At 47.4% G+C, this 16,989-nt stretch overlaps 1 protein-coding gene across 1 annotated transcript in view; it reads right to left on the reverse strand.

Annotated features, from left to right (window-relative positions):
* The window catches only part of thop1 (thimet oligopeptidase 1), a 155,468-nt gene that overhangs the window by 44,640 nt on the left and 93,839 nt on the right, over nucleotides 1-16,989 (reverse strand). The window lies entirely within an intron of this gene.

The raw sequence follows: 16,989 nt of genomic DNA on the forward strand, positions 1-16,989 counted from the left end.
ACTAATATATTCTCCCCAGCATAGCTCTATGCCAGCATCACACACGCACATTCACTTCCGCGCCGGTTCCAAAACACAGCGTCAACGTCATCCCGTACTGCTCCTAAGCCCGCCCCCCTTAAAGGCACAGGCTTGGCATATAACACTACCCCCACTCTGGATGATGATTAGTCCCTTAACATCACTCCAATACTGTCACATACATACAGGCCATAATGAAGAGAATAATAAACATCTTAGAAACTCTCAACCTAGTCCATAGTGCAGTCTCTGAATGAAAAAGGACTCTGTCTCCAGCTCAGGGAGATATTTGTTAGAGATCAACGTAGACTCAATAATGCTTAACCATAACCTTAGCAGAGTATCAGTACAAAAATATCAAAATACCATTTCTCTTTTTTTTTTTCTTAACTGGGGAGCTCCGGGTAGACTGCCGTTACTCCCAGTGAGATCAGGGCGCATTCTTGCCCTTTCACGAACAATGATCTCACTTCTAGCTAAATCAGAACAAAGTCTTTAGTTTTCAATGGTGTTCAGCAACTCGGAAATAAATGTCTTAGTTCTTAGTGGTGTTTAGTAACTCACCCAATCACCATACATGTCCGGTGCCCTGCGGGCCCTCTGAGGCCTCCTGAGGGGGGTACAAACCGTAGGCAGGTACTGGATACATCCCTGGTCTGGTTCTGGATCTGGAATGTCGGTCACATCCAGCTGAGACCAGGCAGGGCTGTCAGGGGGTTGGCTGTGGATTTGCGAAGCCGGTGGAGAAGAGCAGAAACCCTGGAGAGCTCCGGCAGCGGAGTCCTCGTCCTCTGATGGCTCGTCCCACAGGTTGAGGGGACCGATGTCTGGAACAGCGGCGGCGGCGTCTGGAACAACGGCGGCGTCGTCTGGAACAGCGGCGGCGGCGTCTGGAGCAGCAGCGGCGGCGTCTGGAGCAGCAGCGGCGGCGTCGTCTGGAGCAGCAGAGGCGGCGGCGTCTGGAGCAGCAGCGGCGGCGGCGTCGTCTGGAGCAGCGGCGGCGTCTTCTGGAGCAGCGGCGGCGTCGTCTGGAGCTGGGGGTGGCACCTCCACTGGCACCCATGTGTCTGCACTCTGGAAGACCCAACTGTTGTCCAGTGGGGTCCTGGAGTAGTACGGCTTGAGCTTGTCATGATGGACCACCTTGGCTTGGGCCCTCTGGTTCTTTTGGATTCGGTAGACTAAGTCATCTAGTTGGCCCACAACGAAGAAGGGGCCCTCGTAGGAAGGCAGAAATTTCCGCACTTTGTTTTTCACTCTCTTGGTGCCTTTAATCAGGTACCATACTGCATCTCCAACTTGGTATTGGACTTTACAAACGTTTTTGTCGTATTGTCGCTTGGCACGTTCGGCTGACTTTCCCAGGGCATCCCGGGCCAACTGGTGAGAAAGTTCCAAGCGTTCTCTCAGCTGCAGGACATAGTGTGGGGGAGAACTGGCAGCATCGTGTTCAAGTGAAACTCCAGTCACCAGGTCGACTGGCTCTGTGATTTCCCGTCCGTAAAGCATCATGTTGGGCGTCAACCCCGTGGAGCTGTGTTTAGTGGCTCGATAAGCCATGAGGGCATAAGGAATCATGACATCCCAATCCCAATGGCATCGCTCAGCCGTGGTAGCCAGGACTTTCTGCAGGGTGGCGTTAAAACGCTCTACCTGGCCGTCAGACTGCGGATTAAATGGAGTAGTTCGAGTCTTTTCAATCCCCAACAGCTTGCACATGCCCTGGAACACAGCAGATTCAAAGTTTGTACCTTGGTCACTGTGTAAAGAAAACGGGGCTCCCCACCTGCACACCCACTCGGAGGCAATCTTCTCAGCCACTGTAGTTGCTTCCTGGTTGGGGAGTGGATAGGCCTCCACCCACTTGCTGAAATAGTCTTGGACCACTAAAATGTAGCGATTGTGTCGCTCTGTCTCATTTAGTGGGCCCATTACATCGACTGCTATCCGTTCCATGGGGGCACCGACCTTCACAGTGCCCATAGGTGCCTGGGGAGTTTTCCTAGGCCGAGCTTTAGCAGCACAGTTGGTGCAGGTGCGGCACCACAAGTTTACATCATCTTTCATGTTGTACCAGAAGTATCTGGTCTGCAGGCGGGTGAGGGTCCTCTCTACCCCGAAGTGGCCACCCACCGGCCCGTCATGCATCTGCTCCATCACGCAGGTGCGGTATGTACGTGGCAGCAGGATTTGTGGGTAGAACACTTTTCCTTCAGTGCAGTAAAACTTCCTCAATATGACCCCATCTATCTGATAGAGTCGTTTCCACTGTGCCCAGTAGGCTTTTGTGGCGGGGCTGGCAGGTGCTACGTCAGCCCATGGTGGCCGGCCCCTCCCATCTTCCAACCACTTGCACACAGGCGCTATGTCTGGGTCGGTCTTCTGGGCTAGTTTCAACTGCTCCTGAGTCCAACCACCAAACAGGGTTGCCTGGTGGGGCTCTATCACCCTGTTGATGCTTGGATGTGCTGGGAGGTAGTCTTGAGCGTCGTGGCTGGGAGCATCAGCTACCCCCACTAGACGTTGTCCGGGTGGTGTTACGAGGAGGCCCCCCTCAGCTGAGCTGTCTGCCAGGTTGCACTGCACCCCCTTGTGTTGGTACTGGACGTTGTTGGGGCCGGGCTCCGCCACGTTGCAGGGGCATAGATTTCTACATGGTCTCCTGGAGAGTGCATCAGCATTTTGGTGGTGTCTCCCTGGCCGATGGACCACCTGGAAGTCGTACTCTGCCAATTTCTCCAACCAGCGAGCAAGTTGTCCCTCTGGCTCCCTCATCCGGGTCAACCAACGCAGACTGCTGTGATCGGTCCGCACAGTGAAAGGCCTCCCCAACAGATACTGTCTGAAGTGAGAGGTGAACTCCACCACGGCCAGGAGCTCTCGTCTGGTGGTGCAGTAGTTTTGTTCAGTAGGAGACAGCCGCCTACTTCCATAAGCCAGAACTCTCTCCTCACCCGCTTGAATCTGGGAGAGGACTGCCCCGACCCCCCAGTCACTGGCGTCGGTGTCCAGGAAGAGTTCGCCACTGTCCAAGGGGTAAGCGAGTACCGGCGTCGTCGTCAGCCGGACCTTCAGTGCCTCGAATGCCTCCTGGCACTCGTCTGTCCAGTTGAAGCGTGCATACTTCTTAGTGAGCTCATGCAATGGTCTGGCCACTGTGGCGAAGTCCTGCACAAATCTTCTGTAGTAGGATGCTAACCCAACGAACTGTCTGACATCTGAGACGTTCTGAGGCCTGGGCCACTCCACCACTTTCTTCACCTTCTGGGGATCTGTGGCGACGCCGTGGGCGGAGATAATGTGCCCCAGGTAGAAAACTTGCTCTCGAAACAGACAGCACTTGGACGGTTTCAATTTTAGATTGGCCTCTCGCAGCCTAGCGAACACTTGACTGAGCCGCTCCAGCATTTCGGTGACGTCTCGCCCCAGAACGATGATGTCGTCGAGATACACTAAACACGTCTCCCACTGCAGCCCGGCCAGGACACGGTCCATCAACCGCTGGAAAGTGGCTGGGGCGTTACAAAGCCCGAAAGGCATCACGTTCCATTCAAAGAGTCCTTTACGTGTGCAGAAAGCAGCAGCTTTGCGAGCCCTGGGGGTCATCTCCACCTGCCAGTATCCCGATGTCAAGTCCAGTGTGCTGAAGTACTTGGCAGTGGACAAGGTGTCCAGTGTGTCCTGGATCCGGGGCAGGGGATAGGCGTCTTTAATGGTGAGCTCATTTAGCAGCCTGTAATCGACACACAGGCGGGAGCTCTGGTCCTTCTTCCGCACCATTACGATTGGTGCAGCCCAGCTGCTGTTACTGGGCTGAGCTATGCCCGTCTCCAGGCCCTGCTGCACCTGCTGGTCTGCTGCAGCCTGTTTGTCACTGGCCATTCTGCGGGGATGTTGTTTCACAGCAGGCCCAGGGTTGGTCAGGATGTCGTGTTTAACGAGGCTGGTGCGGCCGAGGTCGGTGGGTCCCGTAGAGAAGACATCAGGATAGGACCTAAGTAGGGTAGCCAACCTTTGGTGATCATCCTCAGGAACGGCTGCACAGCTCTCAGTATACAGGGTCTGCAGGTGGGCAGGTACAGAAACAGAGTCATGGTTAATTTGTTCGAACACTGTGAGGTCTTTGGGTGCCTGGAACACCACCTCCCCCATCACCTCTGCCGGTTGGAGGACCCCAGCAACAGTTCCTTTCTTCAAGATGACAGACGTGGCACCTGGGTTGTAGATTCGAATGGGGATGTCTGCTGGCCGCTGTACCTGCACGATGGCGCGAGCCACTAGGACATGGTGTCGTTGGACAAAGTTCTTTGTGGGGCTCATCAACAGCTCACCTTTGGCAGCAGAGGAGTGGTGGGTGGTGCCAGGGACTACATACTCGCGGCCCGGCTCCAACACTGTCCGGCGAGCCACCCTGACAAAGTGCGTGTCTGGTTCAGAGTTGGCATTACAGTGAGGTACCTTCTCCCCGAAGAGGGTGATTTCTCTGCGGCCGTAGTCCAAACAGGCTCGTGCCTGCCTCAGGAATGGGTGTCCCAATATAACCTCTGTCCCCTCAGCCGTGCTGGCCACGATGAACCTCACATTGGGGGTGTGGTTCCCGACACGTATTTGGATCACGACTTCTCCTAGGACAGGCAGACTTTCCGGCCCAAGGCCCTGCAGGGTCCGGGCGTTTGATGGTTGTATGGTGGGTCGGGCCTCAAGGGGCAGGGACTCGAAATGATGTAAGGGAAGTACACTTTCCCGAGCACCGGAGTCTAGCAGGGCACGAACCTCCACTCCATGGATCTCCACTTGGGCACACATCTCCTCTTCCTGATTTTTAGCGCTGATGACCACAGTGCTTGAGTCAGATGCGGACACTGGTTCAGCATTCCTAGCATGCTGCTTGGGGTAACGAGGGGAGGGGCAGTTTCTCTGTATATGGCCAATGCCGGAGCAGTTGTGACAGATAAACTCCCCAAAGTCCTTCTTCCCTTGCTTGTTGCCTTTTTGAGAGTGCCAGCCTTGGGGGGATTTTGGTGCGCTCTTTGGTGTATTCACAGACCGTACAGCTGGCCCCTCTGGTTCCTCTTGCCATAGCGATTCAGAATTTTCACGTACTGTAGCTGCTCTGGTTCTTCGTTCCAGAGGACTCGGTGTGCCTGTCCGCATCAACTGCGTGACTGTTCTGGCGGCCCTCCTGGTTGCTTCACACCTGTGGGCTATGCTGTAGGCTTTTGCCAGGGTGCGTGGCCGCTCCTCCAAAAGCTTCTCCACCACCTGAGCATCAGCCAGGGCGTTTGTGAAAATCTCCACGCCAATGACATCCTGTTCACGCTCTGTACGATCAGCATATGCAATGGAAACCTTCTCGTAGATATCATCTCGCAGAGTGTGAAGGGCTTCATCTGGTTTCCGGATTCTTTGTCTCAGTTCGATGCCGGTGGCCACTGCATGCTCCGAGCATGGCCCATAAGCAGCCTCTATCTCGTTCACGATCCCCTGGTAGCTCCACTTGCTCGATCTCGGGTTCTTATGAACGATAGCGCCAGCTGCTCCGCACAAACTGAACCTCAGCTGCTCCACCTTAGTCTTCTCTGACCAGCGGTTTGCTTGTGCACAGCTCTCAAACTGATAAATAAAGTCTTTCCATGCACCCGACCCATCAAACTGACCTGGTCGGAGGGTGGGAATCCTCTCCCTTGCACAAGGTTCATCACCACTGCCACTATCAAAGTCCTCACAGCACAATGATGGTTGGGGGTAGCTGTGAGTAGTAGGCTTAGCCAATGTTGTGTCAAACCAGTCATAATCACACTGTTCATTTCTTATTGGCAGCTGTGCATTCATTGGCGGGATGTAGTTGTAGCCCATGGCTTGAACTCCATAATTCTGGCCCATATATTGTGGCATACATGGGGTGTGGGGTGATGCAGCCATATATTGTGGCATTATAAATGGGTTGGGGGGCGATGCAGCCTGTAGGAAAGGTGCTTGATAGCGTGTGGCTGGGGTGCTGGTGACACAGTAATTATAGTTCATGGGATTGAAAGGGTTAATGGGCTGCCTGTCAGCAGTGAGAGCAGAGGCTGCAATGTGGCCATTTCCATTTCCATACAGTGGCATTGGGGAGGGGGAACACATCTGATAGAAAGTCACTGACTCACCCTGTGTAGTAGTAGCCATTTGCTCAGCTGGCCATGTTGTGAAGGGGTTAATTGGATGTGGAGACGTTGGTGTATAGTCCATATGTACATGCGTCGGTGATGCATTGCCTCGGACCCGCGAATCTAACGTTAGCTCCATGCTAGTCACAAAGGGGTTGGTGATGTTGCCTTCATTCTCTCTCCAGAAGGGATTTGTGCGATTGTACTCCATTTTCCCTTGGTGAATAATAAAACAACTCTCGTTGTGTCTCTACTTACAGTAGTTGTCCCGGACGTGCCCCCAGTGTTACCTTTTTCACTGTTTATAGCAATGATTTGGCTCGTGTCCTGTGGTAACTTATTCAATAGTCCATACAACTTCTGTGTAGATAGCAATGATTTATTACTTCCAAGGCCAGGCAGGAACATACAGCATAAACGTCACGTTTTCACAATGAATCCACTTGTATTCACTTCTCACTAATATATTCTCCCCAGCATAGCTCTATGCCAGCATCACACACGCACATTCACTTCCGCGCCGGTTCCAAAACACAGCGTCAACGTCATCCCGTACTGCTCCTAAGCCCGCCCCCCTTAAAGGCACAGGCTTGGCATATAACACCATGTTGTTAAATTTTGCATTTGTAGTTATTTTACTGTAATTTAACAACATAGCCTAATAACCAGAACAGACGAGACATTCGTGGATTTATATTTAAATGTAACTTTCCCCCCCCCCCCCTGGACCCAGGGTATGGCAGCTGCATATGCCTACCCTCCCCTGCCATACCGAATTGACGCCCCTGCTCACCTGCGTTACGCGCCTCGACGTCAAGACGTCAGCACGTCATCCTTGGCGTCTTCGTCCTCACCGCACGCGGCGTTGATTGATTGATTGAAGAATTTATTAGAAGTTTGCAATAGAAAAAAGTACAGTTTCATGACAGTACAAATCACTGGTACAAGGTCAACTAAAAGGAGATCCTAGAAAGCCGAGGCTTATTTCCACAGGAACCACACTTTAAGTATCTCATATAACATTGAAAGACAGACGGATAGAACATAGTACTTTATCTAGGATAATATCAGTTTCAAAAGCATAACATCAAATACAAAAGGCAGAATACAAAGAAAAAGGGGGGGGGGGGAGCATGGGGGCTTAGTCTATTTACAAGTTACGCACCTCGACGTCATTACGTCATCATGTCATCCTGTTTCTTTTTCTTTTCTTTTTGGTTTTTTTTTATTGGCAAAAAATTACATTACATACAGAGAGAAGAGGACAAAAAAAAGTCACGTGACTATAAAATAAAGAAGTAAATGAAATAAAATAAATAAGCTTAGGCAACATATTCGTCACAGATTCTTCTAGTTTTCATTCGTCAAAATAAATGTAGACAAAGTGTATGCTATATTATTAACCTTCTCTTAATTCGTGAATATGATGATAATCATCATATTCATAATTGTACCAAATGTGCCAACCAGCGTCCAAATATATTGTAATATTGTAAGCCCTGCTGTTGTCTAGCCCCTTACGTTTCTGAATTTACCTTTTTTTATATTTTGATGACGGTAAATACTAGCCGCAAATTACAACAACACTAGATTTTTTTTTATAATCGGTTGAATCTAGGGTTGCAATACCTCCCATAGGCAGCCAATGCATCAAAACAGTTTTTTGCTATCTGATTGTATTAAACGACTTCAAACTCACCAATATTCTGGCTCTATGGAAAGCTTGGAATTTACTCTTTCTATCTGCAAAGTGTTTGTTTCAGATAAATCCACAGTAGACATGTTAGGAGCTACTTTCTATCCAAGAAATTTGGTTCAGGTGATAATTTTTTCTAAGTCCTGGAGTTTGGAAGCGCTCGCGGAAAATCCCTCAACGGTCCTGTGACCACCTGGTTCTAAATGTCACATAATGCAGGAGGCAGCGGGACATGGCGTTATAGAATACAAGCGCTTCCGAAGTTCAACACTGAAAATAAACCATGTCTGCTCGGATTTCTTGACAGAAAATAAATCATAACAATTCTACGGTAGATTTTTCTGAAACAAACACTTTGCAGATAGCAAGAGTAAATTCCAAGCTTCCCATAGAGCCTCAATATTGGTGAGTTTGAAGTCGTTTGATACAATCAGATAGCAAAAAACTGTTTTGATGCATTGGATCCCTATGGGAGGTATTGCAACCCTAGATTCATCCGAGTATAAAAAAAATCTAGTGTTGCAATTTGCGGCTAGGTAAATACAGTCACTTGCTCCTCCATTGGGTCTCTCTGATACGCAACGCTACCACTGTCTGGTCTCGGACGAATACAGCGTCGCTCAGATGTTGTTGAGATTGTTTAAAGATACCCAGAACTGCACTAGCAGAGCGCGGAAACGTGTGCGAAGCGCCGCAAATCGGCGATGCCGTTAAGTATCATTAATTTATCTGTGAAAATTTAGCAGCTTTTTCCAAACTGTCTCTCGCGTCACATGTCCCGCCTCCCCACGGCGTCTTTTGGCTAGCTGGTAGTGTCAGCCTGTCTCTGATAGATCAGAGGCAGGAACATAGCCAACCACACCGCGGGGATGCGGGATATGTGTCGTAACGAGGAAGCGAGAGACAGTTTGGAAAAAGCTGCTAAATTTTCACAGATAAATTAATGATACTTAACGGCATCGCCGATTTCGCACACGTTTCCACACTCTGCTAGTGCAGTTCTGGGTATCTTTAAACAATCTCAACAACATCTGAGCTACGCTGTATTCGTCCGAGACCAGACAGTGGTAGCGTTGCGTATCAGAGAGACCCAATGGAGGAGCAAGGGACCCCATTCACCGACGTCAAAATATAAAAAGAGGTGATTTTGGGGTCCCGAGAGGGGCTAGCTGTTGTCATCTATCTATAAATGCGAGAAGTCTCTGCGTGACTGCGTGTATGTAATCCGCATATCTCGAGAACCGTTCGTCCCACCGGCTTCAGATTCGGCACGCGCGTTCTCCGCCGCGGCGCGGAGTGCAGTGCCCGGCCTCGACCCGACCCGACGCGCGTTTTTTCCGAAACGGCGCAAAACGTTCGGAATCTCCTTATGCGGAGCTGATTGTTGATTGTTGACATCAGGCTGTTCCGGAGGAAATCGGCGCAAGCGCTGACTCATTGTGACATCATTTCATAAAAGGCTCTGACATCGCGTATGGGCAGATCTCCATATGGGCTACATATATGGGCATATGGGCACTGCTGACTCATATGGGCAGATTGTTGCTGTTCCGGAGGAAATCGGCGCAAGCGCTGACTCATTGTGACATCATTTCATAAAAGGCTCCGACATCGCGTACGCAACATGAGTCAACACAAAATGCCATGGTTATGTATCTCCATATATGGGCATATGGGCAGATCTCCATATGGGCTACATATATGGGCATATGGGCACTGCTGACTCATATGGGCATAAAGGGGACACAGATATATGGGCATAAATGGACGTATCGGCACAAGGGCTGACTCATACAGAGATCTCCATATATGGGCATATGGGCAGATCTCCATATGGGCTACATATATGGGCATATGGGCAGGGCATATGGGCAATCTGACATCACTTCTGCTGACTCACGGCGCAAAACGTTCGGAGGCTGTTCCGGAGGAAATCGACCCGACGCGCGTTTTTTCAGAAACGGCGCAAAACGTTCGGAATCTCCTTATGCGGAGCTGATTGTTGACATCAGGCTGTTCCGGAGGAAATCGGCGCAAGCGCTGACTCATTGTGACATCATTTCATAAAAGGCTCTGACATCGCGTACGCAACATGAGTCAACACAAAATGCCATGGTTATGTATCTCCATATATGGGCATATGGGCAGATCTCCATATGGGCTACACAGATATATGGGCATAAATGGACGTATCGGCACAAGGGCTGACTCATGCAGAGATCTCCATATATGGGCATATGATATATGGGCATAAAATGAATGCCCCCATATATGGGCATAAAATGGAATGCAGACAGACAGATACAGATATCTCCATATATGGACATAAATGGACAGAGGCAAACAGATGGTCAAAGATCTCCGTATATGGGCATAAAATGGACGCAGACAGACAGATACAGATATCTCCATATATGGGCATAAATGGACACAGGCAAACAGATGTTCAAAACGGGTCCTATGACCACAGGTATAATGAGGTTTGCATTAAAGGGGGAACCGGCACTGTGTCTGCAACACAGTTGGAGGCACAGACAGATACTCCATATATGGGCATAAAATGGACGCAGATAGACAGATATCTCCATATATGGGCATAAAATGGACCCAGAACTATAACTGCAGTGATCTCCATATATGGACATAAAATGGACGCCGACAGACAGACAGACAGATACAGATATCTCCATATATGGGCATAAATGGACACAGGCAGACAGATGGTCAAAACGGGTCCTATGAAAACAGGTATAATGGGGTTTGCATTAAAGGGCGGGGCATTCATTCCCTATTTACATTGTTCCGAGTTGGCCAGGTCGCCGACTAGACGCTGGGCCGCCCGAAGGGCGGCCCAGCTTCTAGTACTTAAAACACACCTTACAAACTAGAGATGGACCGATTGCAAAATACTTGGCCGATACCGATCCACCGGTTTTATGAAGGTCTGACCTGCCAAAACCGATTTTTCCGATATCGATTTCTTTAAAATAAGCTAGAAGAACACTAATGCCAAATCAATCACAATAGTACAATATCCAAAATCACGAGTTATGCTTCTGTTCTCTGGTAATGGCCTATTTTGTTTTGTGGCATCTTTAATTGTGCCTTCTAAACCCTAACATGTAATGATGTAATGATAATTTGACCATCTGATCTGTCAGTAATATTCATTATGGTAAATACTGTAAACCTTCATTGAGGACTTTGATACCTTTTCTGCAAATGGCAGGACCATTCTTATTTTAATAGGACTAATAATTATTGTAAATAAACATTGTGCTCTTTTGATACATTGATGTCCTGTCCACTCCTCCGTTACGGGCTATGCCCCTAGATCTGTCATTACCCAGGGGGCAAACCAGCCTTTTTTTAGGAAACCTGCATTTGCCCCGACATAAAAGGTTGTCCACCAGAAATATTATCTATGACCCAGTAGGATCACAACCTATATGGACAACCCGGTCAATTTGTACGGCAAAGTTCCAATATGGCCGCCTCAATATTAGCCCCTATTAGTTTTAATGGGGGGTGAATAGGGAACATTTTTAAACTGAGGGATATTTCCACGAAACTTCACAGGTTGATCAATGGTATACATATGAACATTTTTTGTATTGCAAGTTTCCATGAAATCCAATATGGCCGCCACAATATGGCCGCCATAATGTAAGGACCCAGAAAATAGGTTTTGCCTCTAACTTCTGAACCAGATGAGCTAGAAACGCAAACTTGGTGTCTATTTCATGGTGTCTGACCATGGGAGACTCAATGGAATAGATAATTTTATTATTGGGTGTGTCTGGACCTTTATTGTGCATATTTGCAAGATGGTGGATTCCCAAAATAGAGCTTTAACATAATTTCTACCATGATTGTTGACTGCTTTTGCAAATACAAGCAATATGAATCCATTTGCTAAGATTTATGGCACAGAAGGGACTTATACCTGTATTATTCTTGAGTTTGCATGTTGTCAAAATGGCTGTAAACGAGATATTATATTTCCTGTCCGATTCTACTGTATGTAGTTGTAGCAATGACTTCAGATAAAATCAGAGACCAAAACAATGTATCTTAGAAATTATTTTTTCATTTAAAAAATTAATAAAAAAAGAGAGAGATTATCTCAATGAAATGAATGCAACTGCCTTTTTGGGTCTTTCACACATAGACATGCACATGCTTTCCAACAACTTCAGCTTCAGGGAAATTATAATGAACACATGATTAAAACAGGCTGCATTATAATGCAAATAATTGCTAGTCACTATCACTGTCATGTGTACCTATCCTGCTGCATCTTGTCTCCAGTCCTTGGCAACGACACCCCAAGTAGCATGCAATTCCCTTCTTCGCACATGAAGTTCAATCACCCGAGAGAGACTTGGAGTAGAACCGCTGCTCCTTCACTTGGAAAGGAGTCAGCTTAGGTGGTTCGGGCATCTAGTACGGATGCCCCCCGAGCGCCTTCCTAGGAAGGTCCTCGATGCACGTCCCACTAGGAGGAGACCCCGTGGCAGACCAAAGACCAGATGGAAGGATTATATCTCCAGACTGGCCTGGGAACGCCTCGGTATACTCCCTGAGGGAGTGGAGGAAGTTGCTCTGGATAAGGAAATCTGGAAGTCTCAGTTGGAACCGTTACCCCCGCGACCCGATTCCGGATAAGCGGTTGAAGATGGATGGATGGATGGATGGATGGCACATGAACAGTTTGTCTGGCAGCCTTTGATACAGCTACATGATATTGCCTTGTCCATTGATATAGGCCAGGCTGGCTATGTAGATGGACAGGGGACTGCCTTCCCATCACTGAGAGACCATCCATATTCAGTGAAGCAAGGGATGTCTGGCTTCGCGATGTGTGCAGTTTTATCTATTATGGCTGCAAGAGCAGCTCTTTTCAGGTGCAGGCCAAAGGCATTTTCTGTAGGTGGCAGCAGCTTCAACAGGGTTGATCGGTTATTTAGGAACTTGTACACTCTCAGCTTTGCCAGGTCAAAGTCCTCCGAATGGTCAGCTTTTGATGCATATACAGCTATTGTGAGGTCTCTAGCCTGATTCTTGACATCCTCTGAGAGGGAATAAGAGGAATTTTCACCAAACTCCTGAAGTGCAGGGAGATCTAGACCCATGCTGGTCTTGAACCATGCCTTCTTTCCAGTGAAAAAGGGATAGCTGGTGGTATCTCTGCCACTCAGGCTGTGAATAAAGGGCAGGGCACGACACTGTGCGAGTCCAAGGGCTGAGACCATGTGATGGATAGGAAGATATGCATCCTGCTCTGTTCTCACCCACAGCTCTGGAAGGTCTAGGAGGTGGGTGGCAGCATGATATAGATGCCTATATCATGCTGCCGCCATGGGAAGGCAGTCCCCTGTCCATCTACAGAGCCAGCCTGGCCTATATCAATGGACAAGGCAATATCATGTAGCTGTATCAAAGGCTGCCAGAAAAACTGTTCATGTGCGAAGAAGGGAATTGCATGCTACTTGGGGTGTCGTTGCCAAGGACTGGAGACAAGATGCAGCAGGATAGGTACACATGACAGTGATAGTGACTAGCAATTATTTGCATTATAATGCAGCCTGTTTTAATCATGTGTTCATTATAATTTCCCTGAAGCTGAAGTTGTTGGAAAGCATGTGCATGTCTATGTGTGAAAGACCCAAAAAGGCAGTTGCATTCATTTCATAGAGATAATCTCTCTCTTTTTTTATTAATTTTTTTATTAAAAAAATAATTTCTAAGATACATTGTTTTGGTCTCTGATTTTATCTGAAGTCATTGCTACAACTACATACAGTAGAATCGGACAGGAAATATAATATCTCGTTTACAGCCATTTTGACAACATGCAAACTCAAGAATAATACAGGTATAAGTCCCTTCTGTGCCATAAATCTTAGCAAATGGATTCATATTGCTTGTATTTGCAAAAGCAGTCAACAATCATGGTAGAAATTATGTTAAAGCTCTATTTTGGGAATCCACCATCTTGCAAATATGCACAATAAAGGTCCAGACACAACCAATAATAAAATTATCTATTCCATTGAGTCTCCCATGGTCAGACACCATGAAATAGACACCAAGTTTGCGTTTCTAGCTCATCTGGTTCAGAAGTTAGAGGCAAAACCTATTTTCTGGGTCCTTACATTATGGCGGCCATATTGTGGCGGCCATATTGGATTTCATGGAAACTCGCAATACAAAAAATGTTCATATTTATACCATTGATCAACCTGTGAAGTTTCGTGGAAATATCCCTCAGTTTAAAACTTTTCCCTATTCACCCCCCATTAAAACTAATAGGGGCTAATATTGAGGCGGCCATATTGGAACTTTGCCGTACAAATTGACCGGGTTGTCCATATAGGTTGTGATCCTACTGGGTCATAGATAATATTTCTGGTGGACAACCTTTTATGTCGGGGCAAATGCAGCACACCTTCCTTTGCCCCCTGGGCACATGGTTCGTAACAGCTGTAACTCCACATTTCACAAACTGTACCACTCTAATGCAACTGTAGTTGTTTTGAGACGGCGGTCTGCAGCCAAATATCATTTTGGGGTCCTTGACACGAAACAGTTTGAGAACCACTGATATATAGTGATGCGCGGGTCAGCTTTTTTTCATAGCCCGCACCGCCCACAGCCCGCACGGAACGTAACCCGCCTGCCCGTGCCCGCAGAACAATATACAAATCAACGAATCCGCCCGCCCCGCAACCCGCATTTAAAAAAAATATGGTATATCATCTCCACAATAGCTCATCTTTGTATACGGCTCTTCTAAGTACCCAAAGTCGCTTTACAGAAAGGTTTACAGTAGCACAATATTGTCATGGGCTAAATAAACAAACGTGTTGTTCAAATTGAGGTTTAGCCTAAAAGACATTCATTCAAAGACGTTCATTCTCTCTGGGGCATCGTCGGGGTGAGAATGGCGTCTCAGGTTTTATGTTAATCATATTTATACAGCGCCTCGCACAGTCGCACTTTAAACAGACAGCAAAAGACGGACAATATTAAATCCTGTTGGTTATTGATTAATCACCAGATTGGAGAGAAGGGAGCGATTTGAGTCTCGAGGTGAGCGTGGTTGGTTCATTCAGTCAAAAAATCTGTCTCACTTGCGAAAGTTGTGTTTCAAATCGTATCCGTTGACTGGCTGGTTATATAACTTAACCGACACAAAGTATTTATAAACGGACTTGTGTGGATGACAGAGACATATAAGTGAAATCCTGATCACTGATCAGCGACACGCGTTGAATTGTTTGTGCATCTTCTCTGCTGTGCTCACGTTGTGTCAAATGTTGGCAAAATGTGGTTCGCGGCCCCAACAGGAGCGGAATTGGGACGGTCCTCGCACCAAGGAGCGGAGGAGAAACCTCGCTCCTCTCTGGCGCATTTTAAAACTCGCTCGCTCGTGCTCGTATTCAAACGTTGTATTCTTATTCTTATAGGCCTACTCTTATTAAGAATAAAAGGCAAATAAGAACAGGTGATTATTCTTATTTATTTTTTGCACATGAGAGTGGTGATAACCCGCCCTCCCGCCGCCCGTCAATTGAGTCTGAAAACCTTGACCCACCCACCCGCATGCGGGCGGGTTGGCGGGCGGGTGGGGGCACCGGGTCGGCCCGCGCAACACTACTGATATAATAGCAACATTCAGAAAAACTGTTAGGATTTAGAAGACATTTGTAGCCTAAATCAGTAGTTCTCAAACTTTGTCATGTCAAGGACCCCCAAAATGATATGTATTTGGCCATGGACCCCCATCTCAAAACATTGTGTTCCAGGGACCCCCATCTCAAAAAATTGTGTTCCAGGGACCCCCATCTCAAAACATTGTGTTCCAGGGACCCCAGAAGCAAAGATTTGAGTTCAAAATGTTCTCTCTGACTTTGGGTCTTGCCTTAAGCTAGATGCAGAATAGATACATGTTCACAATTCAATTCAGAGTAGCTTTATTGGCATGAGAAAACATACGTTTACATTGCCAAAGCAAGCGTCAAAATAAAAACAGCTGAACTTTGGGATTCATCAGTGTGAACTACACCCAGCTCAGTGTTCACTCACTGTTTGATGTCTGATCATTTGTACGTATTTTAAGTATTGGAAGTTTTAAAAATGTATGCAAAGAAATCTTGTGACAATAATCATAATCTACATAGTATTAGTAGGCCTAACTAAAACTAAAGTTGCCATGAAACATTTAGTGAAGTAAAAGTACAATAGTTTCCTCTGAGATATTGTCCATTGGGTCCCATCCTCTTTTACAGTACACTTTAAGACATAATAAGACATATTAAGACAGAATAAAGCCATAATAAGAAATGGTAATTAGAGCTAATATATTTTATTAGATAAAATATCGCCGGCGATAGGACCAGCAGTCCTGCCAGTAGGACCGGCGGCCGCCGCACGGACCGGCAGGTCCCGTAGCGGTAAACTGCCCGTCCGTGCGGTGGTGGCTGAGACAGAATAGCAGAAAGCGAATACATTATCTGGCACCGGCATTGCTGGTAACTGCCGCGGCAGCCACCACAGCACGGACGGGCAGTTTACCGCTACGGGACCTGCCGGTCCGTGCGGCGGCCGCCGGTCCTACTGGCGGGACTGCTGGTCCTATCGCCGGCGATGCAGTGCGACTGCTGGTCGAACTAGCGGTCGTGCGGCAGTGTCTGCCGCTGCAGTTCCGCGGCAGGTGACGGTGCCAGAGAATGTATTTGCTCTTTCTACTATTCTGTCTTTGTTTCTGTCTAATAAAATATATTAGCTCTAATTACTGATGGAAATAGAAATCATATTCCATATGGATAAACAGTTTTCCCCAACCATAATAAATTACTCCACACAAGAAATGAGTCCACACCAGCGCAATTCCGTTTTTCTATTAGATGTATTGAAAGTATAGTCAGAGTTCAAAGTGTACTGTACAGCAAGTACAGTAGAGCATTTTCACCCATAGCTTCTCTGCCCATACAAAACATAATTTCACAGATATATGGAGTTACAGAATACATTAGTCACATTCTGATTGGACAATTAAGCATAACAATGGATATCAGATTTTTTCGTGTTGTTGGGCCCAGTAGCCAGGCCAGATAT

This window comes from Nannobrachium achirus, assembly GCF_963921795.1.
Source record: "Nannobrachium achirus genome assembly, chromosome: 1".
NCBI lineage: Eukaryota > Metazoa > Chordata > Actinopteri > Myctophiformes > Myctophidae > Nannobrachium > Nannobrachium achirus.